Source organism: Gekko japonicus, unplaced genomic scaffold, assembly GCF_001447785.1.
Source record: "Gekko japonicus isolate JY-2015 unplaced genomic scaffold, Gekko_japonicus_V1.1 scaffold58, whole genome shotgun sequence".
Taxonomy (NCBI): domain Eukaryota; kingdom Metazoa; phylum Chordata; class Lepidosauria; order Squamata; family Gekkonidae; genus Gekko; species Gekko japonicus.
This window is the reverse complement of record NW_015162475.1, coordinates 1853178-1864981: the sequence shown is the minus strand read 5'-3', so window position 1 is coordinate 1864981 and position 11804 is coordinate 1853178. Positions and strand designations below refer to the sequence as shown.

General features: G+C 41.9%; 1 protein-coding gene across 1 annotated transcript in view; it reads left to right on the top strand.

Moving 5' to 3' along the window:
• The window catches only part of ITGA9 (integrin subunit alpha 9), a 296748-nt gene that overhangs the window by 136791 nt on the left and 148153 nt on the right, over positions 1 to 11804 (top strand). The gene's annotated exons all lie outside the window — the stretch shown is intronic.

Sequence of the window (11804 nt, the reverse complement as noted above, 5' to 3'; positions counted from 1 at the left end):
TTTTTAAAAATAAAAACTTGAGTGTAATATTTGTTTCTGTCTTGTGGCTCTCAAACATCTAACGTTTATTCTATGTGGCTCTTACGCTGAGCAAGTTTGGCCACCCCTGGTTTAAAACATATATATTCTGTACCTTTACTTAATAATTTTTTTGATTGACGTGGCTGATTTAATTTAACATTTTTTATGTTCAACGACCAGCAAAACAGACATATGTTAACAAAATAATTCCAAGAAGATATATATAAAAGGTACAATGGAAATATTTAGAAAATACATACAATGATATTCACCCGGTAGGCTCTGGCAGCTGCACAGAATCTTGTAACTGTATCTAAGATTCCAGGCTCAAGGTTGGCTAGCAGAAAGGGGTATACTATTTAGGTTTGCCAGGTCCCCTCTGGCCACCAGCAGGGGGTGGGGTAGGAGGGTTGCCAGACTCCTGAAGGTTTGGGGATGGAGCCTGGGTAGGACAGGGACCTTAAAGGTAAAGGTTTCCCTTGCTCAAAAGCTAGTCGAATCTGACTCTAGGGGGCAGTGCTCATCTCCGTTTCCAAGCCAAAGACTAAATGTCAAGGCACATGGAAAGCTGTTACCTTCCCACCAAAGTGGTACCTATTTATCTATTTACAATTTCTTGCTTTCAAACTGCTAGGTTGGCAGGAGCTGGGGCCAGAGGTGGGAACTCACTATCACGTGGCACTCGGGTCTCGAACTGCTGAGCTACCGATCTGTCAGTCTGTAGTTTAGCGTCTTAACCTCTGAGCCACCGTGGCCCCTACAGGGGCCTTAGTGGGGTACAATATCATAGAGTCAACCCTCCAGAGCATCCATTTTCTCCAGGAGAACATATCTCTGTAGTCTGGAGATGAAATGTAATTCCAGGGGATTGCCAGGTCCCACCTAGAGGCTGGCACCCCCAATACCAATCCTCTGATCCTCCTGGAATTCTTTGGAAGATAGGCTGGATAAATACATGTCTGAGGTCATCATCATACAAAGGACAATGCAGCAGTACATGACCAACTGCTTTACTTTCTTCAGAGGCACAAGGACAAAGATGCTCGTGGAGCACCTTCTGGTGCATGAGGACCTCTCAGAAACTTAGAGGACTTTCTAAATATGTTTAATTTGAGAACTATATTTTGAATTGTATTTTGTTATCCTTCGTAAAGCCTCTTCTTTACGCTTTGCATCTGTTTAAAACATGTATATCCTGCACCTTTAGCTAGCTCCTAGAATAGCATTGGTAATAAAAGTCCCAAGCTTACCGTAGTCATGAACAAGGCTGCGGAGCTACCAGGGTGTGTGTATATCAGGGTTGTCAGGCTCAGCATGGTAACCAGCAGAAGATGGCAGGGATGGGGACATGGAGCACTGGCCAATGGTATGACATCATGTCGGGAAAAGCCCTGAAGTGACATAATGCCTTTCTACCACATGGTTTTCCCAGAAATGACATTATGCCAATGGCCAGTGGCTATTTTTATAATTTTGAGGGGCCATGGGAAATGCCAGCTGGAGGTGTGGGTCTCCTTACCCCCAGTGGAGGCTGGCAACCGTAGCATGTGTAGCTCTGCCTTTCTGGGATGCATGTGACGAATCATGGATGTTGCTTCCATGTTTGTTCCACTAGGGTTGCCAAGTGTATCTTCGCTGGGAGCGGGAGGCTCCCGGCCGGCGTCCGGTGCTTGCACGCGTGAGCAAAGTGCACACACACTGCACGCACATCACCCGGAAGTGACGGGAGGACACCAGGCTGAGGGTGGGGCCACGGCTGGGGGGGGGGCCACGGCCATACAAGCGAAAACCATAGACTTTTCCCTTGTATGGCCGTGGCGCCGCCCCCAGTGTGCCTACGTCACTTCCTGGTGACGCGCACGCAGGGGTGGGGGTTCCCCCCGGGGCCCGATTCCGCGGTGGCGGAAATCGGGCCTCCAAGGCGGTGTTACCCGCCCCCCGCCCCCACTTGGCAGCCCTATCCTCCACCCACCACTTTTTTGGGGGGGCAGGATTGTTTTATTTTTGCAGCATGAATATACTGTCCCCTCTGTATCAAGACAATTTCACCTTAAGATCTTATCTCTTTCCCAGCCTAAGTTTTTATCTTTACACTAGAAATCCCTTGTTTATTTAGACTTATTTGAATCTAGCTTTTATAGCAAAAATGATTAAAAGGCACCAAGAAATAGCAAATAAGTTATAGACCCCTGGGTTTTCTAGCATTTTATTTTATTGTGGCTGTTCTTTAGAGATCAGCTTTTCTCCAGGTTTGTTGCTATAAAATATGATGTAGGATTTTTCTGGCTGAGTAAGACTCCAGTCTCTATAGGTGCCTGAGGTCTTCCTGCATCTTTAGCCTGGCAGATTTAATAGTCCCTACATAAGTCTGTACTGTAAAAGGAAACCGATATTGTATCCTGTATTGAAAATGTTAATAAAATATATTTTTATTGTAGTTAGATATGAGTAGAATGGAGAGTTCTGAGCTGTCCACTTCAGGTTTTTCCACTACCGTAAGTTTTATTTGAGTAGTCTAGACAATAAATAAAGCAGCACCATTTAAAACTGGAATTGTTCACCTACACCTGCAAAATATATCATCCAAGCAGGCTGATCCTATGTAGGTCTGTTCAGAAGTAAATCTTATTAAGGTTAATTGGTTTACTTGCAAGCAAGTGTGCTGAAATTGCAGTCCTAATGTAAAACAAACACTGTGCATAAAACTAGTTGTGTACATTTTTTTTCATAGAATAAAATCTTTACAGGTTGAGCAGTTCCAGTTGCATCCCTGTGTGACAGATCTTTCTTGTGCTTGCCAGTTCTTTTTGGAGTTTCCTTGAAATGGCTGTAACTTTCTATAGATCTAACCAAATTGTCCATGTGTGCAGATTATGGTAATTGCCAAGGACTGGTTGTTTACAATGTCCTTTATATCTCTTTGTTAGCAATGGCTGTACAATACATAATGAACTTGATATCATGTGATAAACTTTATTAATGTGGAAACGTGAATGATTTTTTAGCCATGCATTAGGCTTTAAAAGTTATTATATAATCTTCATTTTGTATGGTTTATTTGGGGGATGTATAGTTCCTGCATCTGTGGATCCGCACAGAATCTTTGTTTCAGAATTTGACTCAGGTATCACAGTCCATCCTTCATTGTAGATTGCTGGCTTTTCCAATTATTCTGTGATATTGTAATACTACAAGGAGAGGACCTGTAGGGACTCCTCCGCCTGCTGGCCCGATGGTCCATTTTTACTTCTCTTACTCAACCTCCTCAGTTGCACAGGTTTTTCCCCCTTCCCCAATTCCTTGCTTTCAGGCCCCTCCAGTTAACCCAGTCATTCATTTTCTTCCTCATTCCACAACCTCCCCAATTACTTTTTTTCTGCCCCATCTCCATGGCTAATTCCTCCCTTTTTTGTTTTACTTTTTCACACAGCCTCTTAGGTTGCTAGGGAAGCTGAGGCAAGACACTGTTGGTTTTTAAACAGGGTCATGCCTATGAGCTAGCTTTTGGGGGGGTATTTTTAAAATGCTCAGTTATTTTTCAAACGTTTTATATTTTTGTGTAGCTTGGGGGTTACCCCGGGTTTTCAGAAAGATATACCCTAGCCCTCAGTGCCTCCCTTCAGTGGATTTTTTGATCCACACAATGGGAATTATTTGATTGCCTGATGACTTTATAATACATCTTTATATAAATCTTTTGCAAAGATGTAGTTACAAAAAAACCCTAAAAGGGTTTAACTTCTAGATGGAGAGGTAAAACAGAGTTTAGCTTGTTTTTCACATCAGTTGTTGGATTATAGGGGGATTTTAATGGGATAATGTATTTTTTTTTCATCTGTATTCCTATAACCTGCTCTTGTTCATCAGGATGAAGGTGGCTACAGGTTTATATAATATAAACAGGATTTCAGTGGTTCGAAGCAGTATAATCCTTGTCTTTAAAATATGTTCACAATGGGAATAATACCACAGTCTACACTTGCCTTTTATTTCTTGTTTTATTATTACCTCTTGCTCATTGAGACATTGGGGTAATAATTTTTCAGTTGTTGTCTGAGGAACAGTGGGTGTACCTTGAAGATTATTAGGAAGTCCTCAGTTAAAAGATCAGTCATAAAAGATGGCGGTCATTAATCTTTTTAAAAAACTAATCTTCTCCTACGATACATGGTACAACTGTAAATGACCAGTGCTTTCTAGGTGCCATTCTGTTCAGGCAAGACAACAGCAAGGTCCTGGTATGTCCCTTTGAAAGGTTCCCTTAATGCAATTGGTTGTGATTCCTTGATAAAACTGCTGTGGTTTCTCAGTAGATAAACAGATGCCAAAAAGTTCTTTGAAGATGAAAAATGTTAACACCACTGGTCCTGTATTTTAAAAACCTTTATTCAGTCTGAGTGAGGTTGAAGTGTTATCTGTGATGCTTAAATACACATAAACCAGAAGGAACAACAAATATATTTTGTAGTCACAGTGGAAAGTTTCTCTCATGATTCCTGTTATGATTGCTTAATAAACCAACCATAACCCTAACCCAAGGGGGGATCATTTTTAATGTAACTATTACTGAACTTTCCCTTTTATAGCGTGTATTATTGCAACCCATACACCTTTGGGTTGTGGTTATTTCATGATTTCAGATGAAGAAAGGTTGATTGAAGTTCAGGCTGTAAACCTACAATATAAATCTTGGAAGGGGACAGCTTGTTAAAAGAATTGTTCTGACATGTCTGGTTTCTCTAAAATGCCAGAGACATTGATGAGGTGGGAGGGGAGAGGACTTTTGTCTGTTGCTTCATTTAATGGGCTATGCCTTCTAAGCAGGGCCACATGTTTGTGATTGGCCAGATGCTAATGTTCCATCTCCAAACTTGGTGTCACTTCAGTCAGATTATATAAATAGAATTAGTTTTATTCATAGTGCAGAAACACTATTTATAGAGTTTGGAGAAAAGGGCAGCAGAAAGATAATGAGAGGAGAAAAGAAGAGTACAAGAAGAAAATGTAGGCGCTGGAGAGGCAACATCAGTTTTGTATACTACTACTTCAGGAGTCATGGCTTTCTGGGACTTGTTTGGACAGTACTCAAGAAACTTCTGTTTAGAAACCCCTACTTTCCCTTTTCTTCCTCCCCAAAATACAGTCCCCTAGGATTTCAGAGAATTAAACCAATTTGTGTAGTGCATACGTACCCAGAGAGAACAGAGAAAATTAAGATGTTAGTAGGGTGAAGTAGGAATGTGTTTTGGCAGAATGTGGAGGCAATAAAGAAGGAATTGAGGAAATGGAGTGAGTGAGTTGAAAACAGAGGCGAAATAATACCAGAGAACAGGAATGGGAGAGGAGATGTGTATTAATGAGAGAATGAAGGACTGAAAGTAGAGGAACGGAGTATAAGGAGGGAGACTGAGTGAGGTATTTTCGAATTTAGGGTGTGTAGGTTGGGTAAAGCTTTCTTCCCCCGCAATCCATTAGTCGAGTGCATCGCAAACCATGACAATTTGCAGGATCCCACTACTGGAGCTTTGCTGTGGTCCATGTGCCATGTTAAATAGTCATGGCTTAAATTCTGTAGAGGGTTGCTAACTCTGGATTGGGGAATTCCGGGAGATTTGGGGGTGGAACCTGGGGGGGGGTGTGAGGTTTGAGGAATTGTGGACACAATGTCTTATTCACTCTCCAGAGCTGCCATTTTCTCCAGGGAAACTGGTCTCTGTCATCTGGGCAGTCGTAATTCCAGGAGATCTCCAGGCCCCACCTGGAGGGTGGCAACCAGTGTTCCCTCTTAGCTGAGTTAGTGTGAGGTAGCTCACAGTTTTTTAAGCCTCCAGCTCACACATTTTTGTCTTAGCTCAGGAAGGATGGCTCCAGAACAAACTAATCTACGCAGTAGCCGAATCGCTCGCTCACAACTTTAATGCCAGCAGCTCCCAAAGTAGAGTTTTTTGCTCACAAGACTCCACAACTTAGAGGGAGCATAAGTGGCAACCCTAGTTCTGTTTTCTCACTGAGTTAAGCCTCTACAAATGCTATTGATATCTTAATGAACGTAATAGAAATTGTGCCTGGGAGCAGACAGGGTGATCCGTTGTTACCCCCCACTTACTATGGCAAGGCCCCAGGGGATCCAGTAGGTCATCCCAGATTCACAGGGACATGGCCAGGAAGTGTCCAGAGGTTGTTGCATTTCCCATGGCTCAGTGGGGTGGAAGGTGCAGCTGTTTCAGTTACACCTCTGCAACCCATCTGGCCAGCATGAATGCTCAGGCCAAGCACAATGAGAGCCCAACACCGCTAACGGGCAGAGACCTAGCCCCCAGAAAGCTGATTGGCTGGGAGGGAACAAGAGGGGTTAGGGTCCCAGTTGGAGGGAGATGGCAGAAGCCTGTAAGGGCTGATTGGCCCAAGCAGTAGGGGGTGGAGCATGTAAAAGTTGTGAAGGCTTAATTAAACCCTCTGAGCCTCAGGCCAAGGAGGAGGTGTTTGGGGCTGCTCCTGTCTTAGAGCTGGTACAGGGAGAGGGCCAGAAGAAATAAGCAGGGAGCACTCTGACAGGAGCAGGAGGAGGTCTGGATCTGGGTGAGCAACCCCCCCCCCCTCCATACCTAAGGTTTAAGGAACCTGGAGGCTCAGACTCCACGTCCATCTAGGAACCACAAGGAAGTTTCAGCTGCCAGGCTCAGCTCCTCCCTTCTCTGTTCCAGTGCTTCGCTCAGCCACTCCAAGCCACATTTCTACAGTTGCTCTTCTCTGCAGCAGAGTCCAGTAAGGGCAAAGCCTTTCACAGACTGTAAAGCCTTTTGCATATTAAAATGTGAGAACAGTTAGTCTGAGTAAGAGTAATGGGTCAAAAAGGTATCGTGTCTGATTCTTCTGGACAGTTATTTTGTGAACCTTTGATTTTAGTATGGAAAAAGGATTTTTTCCCCCTAGCGTAGTTGATTGTTTTGATATTTATTCTGCCTCTGAGAATATTTTTGATTCCCCATCACTTTCTTCTCTTTCCATGACTTTTCTTTTAATTCTCTGTTTCCTTAAACTCATTCTTTGAGTCCTTGTTTCTCTTGAAGGCAGTTAACCCCCCCCCCCAATTATGCTTAGTTGTTATTTGATGAGATTCTACCTGTGGTGGTCTTGTGGTGGGCCAAGAGCATGTAGATCAACTATGGTGCCAACATTGATTTCCTGACCACATGTAGAAGTAATCTCTGCAGTTGTGGAGATCCTTCAATTTATTTGAATCCAGGGTTCTCCTGATTTTTTTTTTAAAAAACAAAGAATGAAACCTGCTTCCTTATAAATGTAAAATGAAAATATATAAACCCTAAAATAGATGAGAAATGACTATATCAGTAATTCATGCTATTGGCTCAGAGTCTCAGTGATGATAAGATTCTGGAATTTGTTTATACAAATCTGCCAACTGATATATATGTATAAGTCTGCAGAAAATAAAGGAAATTCAATAATCTCTCTTCTTGTTGACCTATAAAAGCCAATTTATGCTAGTTTCAGTGAAGGATCCTGTTAATTATCAATTATATTTTGGGGATGTAATAAAGGATAGAATGTAAAGGACCTCTAATCTTAGATAGGCTTTAAATGGCTCCCTTGGGAGAACGTTATATGCTTCAAAATAATGAGTATGCCGTGTCCCCAAGGCTGGTCAACTACCCTAACCTATATTTATACCTTGGCCTGTGGCTGATAATTAAGAACAACATTATTTGGCATCCCAGCCTGGACTGTTTTCTTTGGAAGCTGTGAAATGGTGATTAGGCATGGTGGCTCATTCATAGTGCAGTCCTAAGCAGAGTTACACCCTTCTAACCATATTGACTTCCGTTGTCTTAGAACAATGTAATGCCATTTAGAATTGCATGGTCAGTCTCATCTGCTTGTATTACAGCAGCTGTCGAAAAGAAAAATTAAAATGGTGAGTGTTTCCTTATTAACTGCCTTCCTCTTGAATTCATTTAAGCCATATGGATGTGGCTGGGATGCCTGGTTTGCAGTGCCATTTTAAGCAGGGTTGAACCATTCAAAGTCCATTTAAATTGATGAGCTTAGAAGGATGCAACTGTGTTTTGGATTGCACTGTTAGTATAGTACATGTTCTGTTCAAAAGATAACTGTCCAATGTGGAGAAAGTCTGCTGCAATCTATATCGCCTTCCTCCTTTGTCAGGATCACCTACCAAACCCTGTGAATCATCAACATGAAAAAAAATCAATTGTTGTTTATACTGAGGTTACACTTCTGTGACAGCAGCATCATATGCTACATATTGTACTTGAATCGGGTTCCCAGTTCAATAATATATAGGTATAATATCCACATACATTGTTCATGGCTTTTCACCCCTTTGCAACATTATTTGTGCTTATGAGTTGTTTGTAGGGGAAGACTTTGAATTTGGTGCTTGGGGAGGGTAGAGCTTGGGGAGGATGTGACGTCAATTCTGGGTGATGCTCTAGGAATTTCCCATAATCTCTATGGTAAAGACCTCCTCAGTTTCTTTAGGGTGAGAGATTGAAGCCAAGGTTTGGTTGTAATAATGTTGAGGTGACTCCAGGTTCTACTAAACTTAATGGGACAAGGTAAGTCTGTTGACAGTCAGAACTCTGTACACACAGAGAAAAACCTTTAATCCCTCCCAATTAATGTTCATTACTTGTGGTGGCAAGCAAGAAGTGAAATACAACTTGTGCAGGTTTAAATGTCAATTTATGACCAAAAAAGTTGGAAGTTTAGCTGAAAGAGACTGATCTCAAGAATGCTCATATCCTCCCTTACAGCTAAGTGCTGTTTTCATTGCATTAGTTGATGAGAGGAATGCCTTCACATTGTGTAATTAAATCTGCATGTCTTCTGAGGGGTTTTTTGTTGTTGTTGTTGTTGTTCTGTAATCTGCAAGGAGATCAGTTGGAAGAACAGAACATGTGGCATAATGAATGGCTGGCTAGAATTTGCATTAAAAAAAGCTTTAATTAAAGACAAGTGGTACTGTGAAATCTACTTCTCTAGCGCCGTCCCAAGGGGGCTGTCTGCACATGTGATTAATCTGGCTTCTGCTTGCCGCAGTTTTCATCAAAGAAGACTATGACACCCTGCAAAAAACATGCTCACACTGATTTTAAAAGCATGGGAGCGCACTGTCTAAAGGACCAAGTAGCAATTTAGAAATCAGTAATGAACTCTGGAGAATTGGGGGATATTTCCCTTAATTGGTGGTTGACTGGTCCCCCTATTAAAGCAGCAATAGTATTATCCTTTTACAATTTATGACTATTTTGCAAACTTTTGACAGTCTTTTCTGAGTTAAAAGTGTAGGCATGCTTCACTACTGCATTATAAAATTTCACTCTTAGTGTCTAATAATAAGAAGTAACCCAAGCCGCTTAGCCCCATGTGTGTCTGAATGAGTTACCAGGATGTCTCCTAACTGGAAGAAGACAAGACCAGAGCAGTGACTCATGCAGAGAAGCAACATGCAGCAGCCTTGGGGGCAAGTCATTTCCCTCTGTCAGGAGTCATAGAATTATCCAATGCACAGATGTGGCAGGACTTCAGAGGTATCTGATTGGAAGAAGGCAAGGCCAGAGCAATTGATCATGCAGAGATGTAGCAGGCATCCTTTTCTGTGAGTGGGTGCTTTGGAGTAACAGGTGCTCGCAGCACACTGGAGTTTCCCAGCATGCCATTTGGGAGTTACTGATCTCTAGTTTTAAAAAAATGCCCTTATTGAGAACACAATATATGCCTTAAGGTGGATGTTGATCTAAATATCCTTCTTAATTCCTCCTCACCCCCTTTTATATGTATTAATATTTTGGTTCTTCTGCAGTCAGTGAAAGAGAACAGAGAATCAGGACCCGGGAGATACTAAGGGCAGGCTTAGTTAATTGTTCTCCTTTGTTGTCCACCAAGTGCTGGTACAACGCGTTAACTTCAGGCAATGTACATAACAGGTTGTCTAGTGACTGCCAGCTACTCTTCTAAATGTCATTTGTGGTTTGTTAAACGCTTGGCTTACTCATCCACTTCTTACCCTTTCTGAACACGTTATGCCAGTACTCTCAGACCTTGTTGTGCAGAGTTCTTCTGATCTAGGGAAGAAAGAAAAATCATATTTTGTCATTAGTGTAGTGGAACCTCTGATGCTTGCACACCAGGAACAGAGGAGGCTTCCATTCCGGCTACACTGTGTGGTCACTGCAAAATTCTTCCCTCGTGCTGGCCAGAAGGTACTATCTAATGTTAGGTCATCATAACATACTTTTCTTCAACCAGGAGTGGAATTCAAATAAAGAGAAAGAAAGAGAGAAAAAGAAAGAGAGAAAGAAAGAAAAAGAAAGAAAAAGAAAGAGTGAATGAATGAATGAATGAATGAATGAGAAATAGTATTCTAGGGCTGGTACATACATCACTACCATGGACTTGTGCATTTACAGATTAACATGAACACCGTTCATCAAAGGAAGGGCTTGAGGGAACACCACATTTCTACTTGAAGTGAACAAGGGTTTTAAGACCAGAGCACTTTCCTCACAGATGTGAAGCAGCGATATTGGTGCTTCTTCTGACATTTCACTGCCCCCTTAAGTACAGGTTTGCTAAAAAGGAGAACTTGGGGGGGGGGCAACACTTTTGGGGCCCATGGGGCTCAGCCAGCTTTCATACGGTGTGTGCTAAAAACTACCTTATTTACTTGCAAGGAAGATTGCTTGTCTCCTGAAAGTGCTATATATACAAAAAGTAACTAATTTGTACGGATATGTAGGGTACCCTTCTTTTATGGTATCCTTTGGGAAAAAACCTAGTCTTGCGTATTATTAAATACATTTACTGGGGCGTTTGTGAATTCCCCAGTAAATCAATTGCTTCCCCTCCTAGGAATTAATTGCTTTTCTTTGTATTTAATTAAAAATAATATTGTTAATTGGGTTTGCCTGTGTCATTTATAAAGTTTTTATCTCTAGTACCTAGTATTATGTTTTATGGCACACATGGCCTGGCCCAACAAAGTAACATTTATGTTAGATCTGGCCCTCGTAACAAATAAGTTCTCAACACCTCTGATCTAGCCACAGCGATCTATCCCTTAGTTACATCTAGACTGGGCTATTACAATGTGCTCTACTCTGGGCTACCCTTGAAGAGTGTTCGTAAGCTGCAGCTAATGCCGAATGCTACAGCTAGACTGCTGGTCGGGGCCAGCTACTGGGAGCACATGTCCCCAATACTACTCCCGAGCCCAGTTCAAGGTGTTGGTTTTGTCCTTTAAAGTACTACATGGCTTGGGACTGGGGTATCTGAAGGATTGTCTTCTCCCATACGTTCCTGCCTGGGAATTAAGATGGCAGGGAGATTCCCTCCTGGCTGTGCCACCAATCAAAGAGGCTTGTCTGGTGGGCACATGAGAAAGAGCTTTTTTGGTGGCAGCCCCACAATTATGAAACGACCTCCCCAGGGAGGTGTGCCTGGCCCCCTCACTGACGATCTTCAGGAGGCAGTTGAAGATAGTTCCATTTAGGATTTCGTTTGACTAACTTCGTTTTTATTTACTGGTAGTCCTAATTCGAGTTTTTAAATTATGACTTTTTATGGGGTTTTTTAAATCATTGTTGAGTTTTTATTGTGTTTTTTAAAAATAAAGCTTTATTTATATTGTAAGCTGCCTTGAGTTTTGCCAAGGGAGAAAGGTGTTTAATAAATGTTTGAAACAACCCCATAAATAAATAAATGAGATACAGGAATTTGAGAGGGTAAGTAGAAAAAAC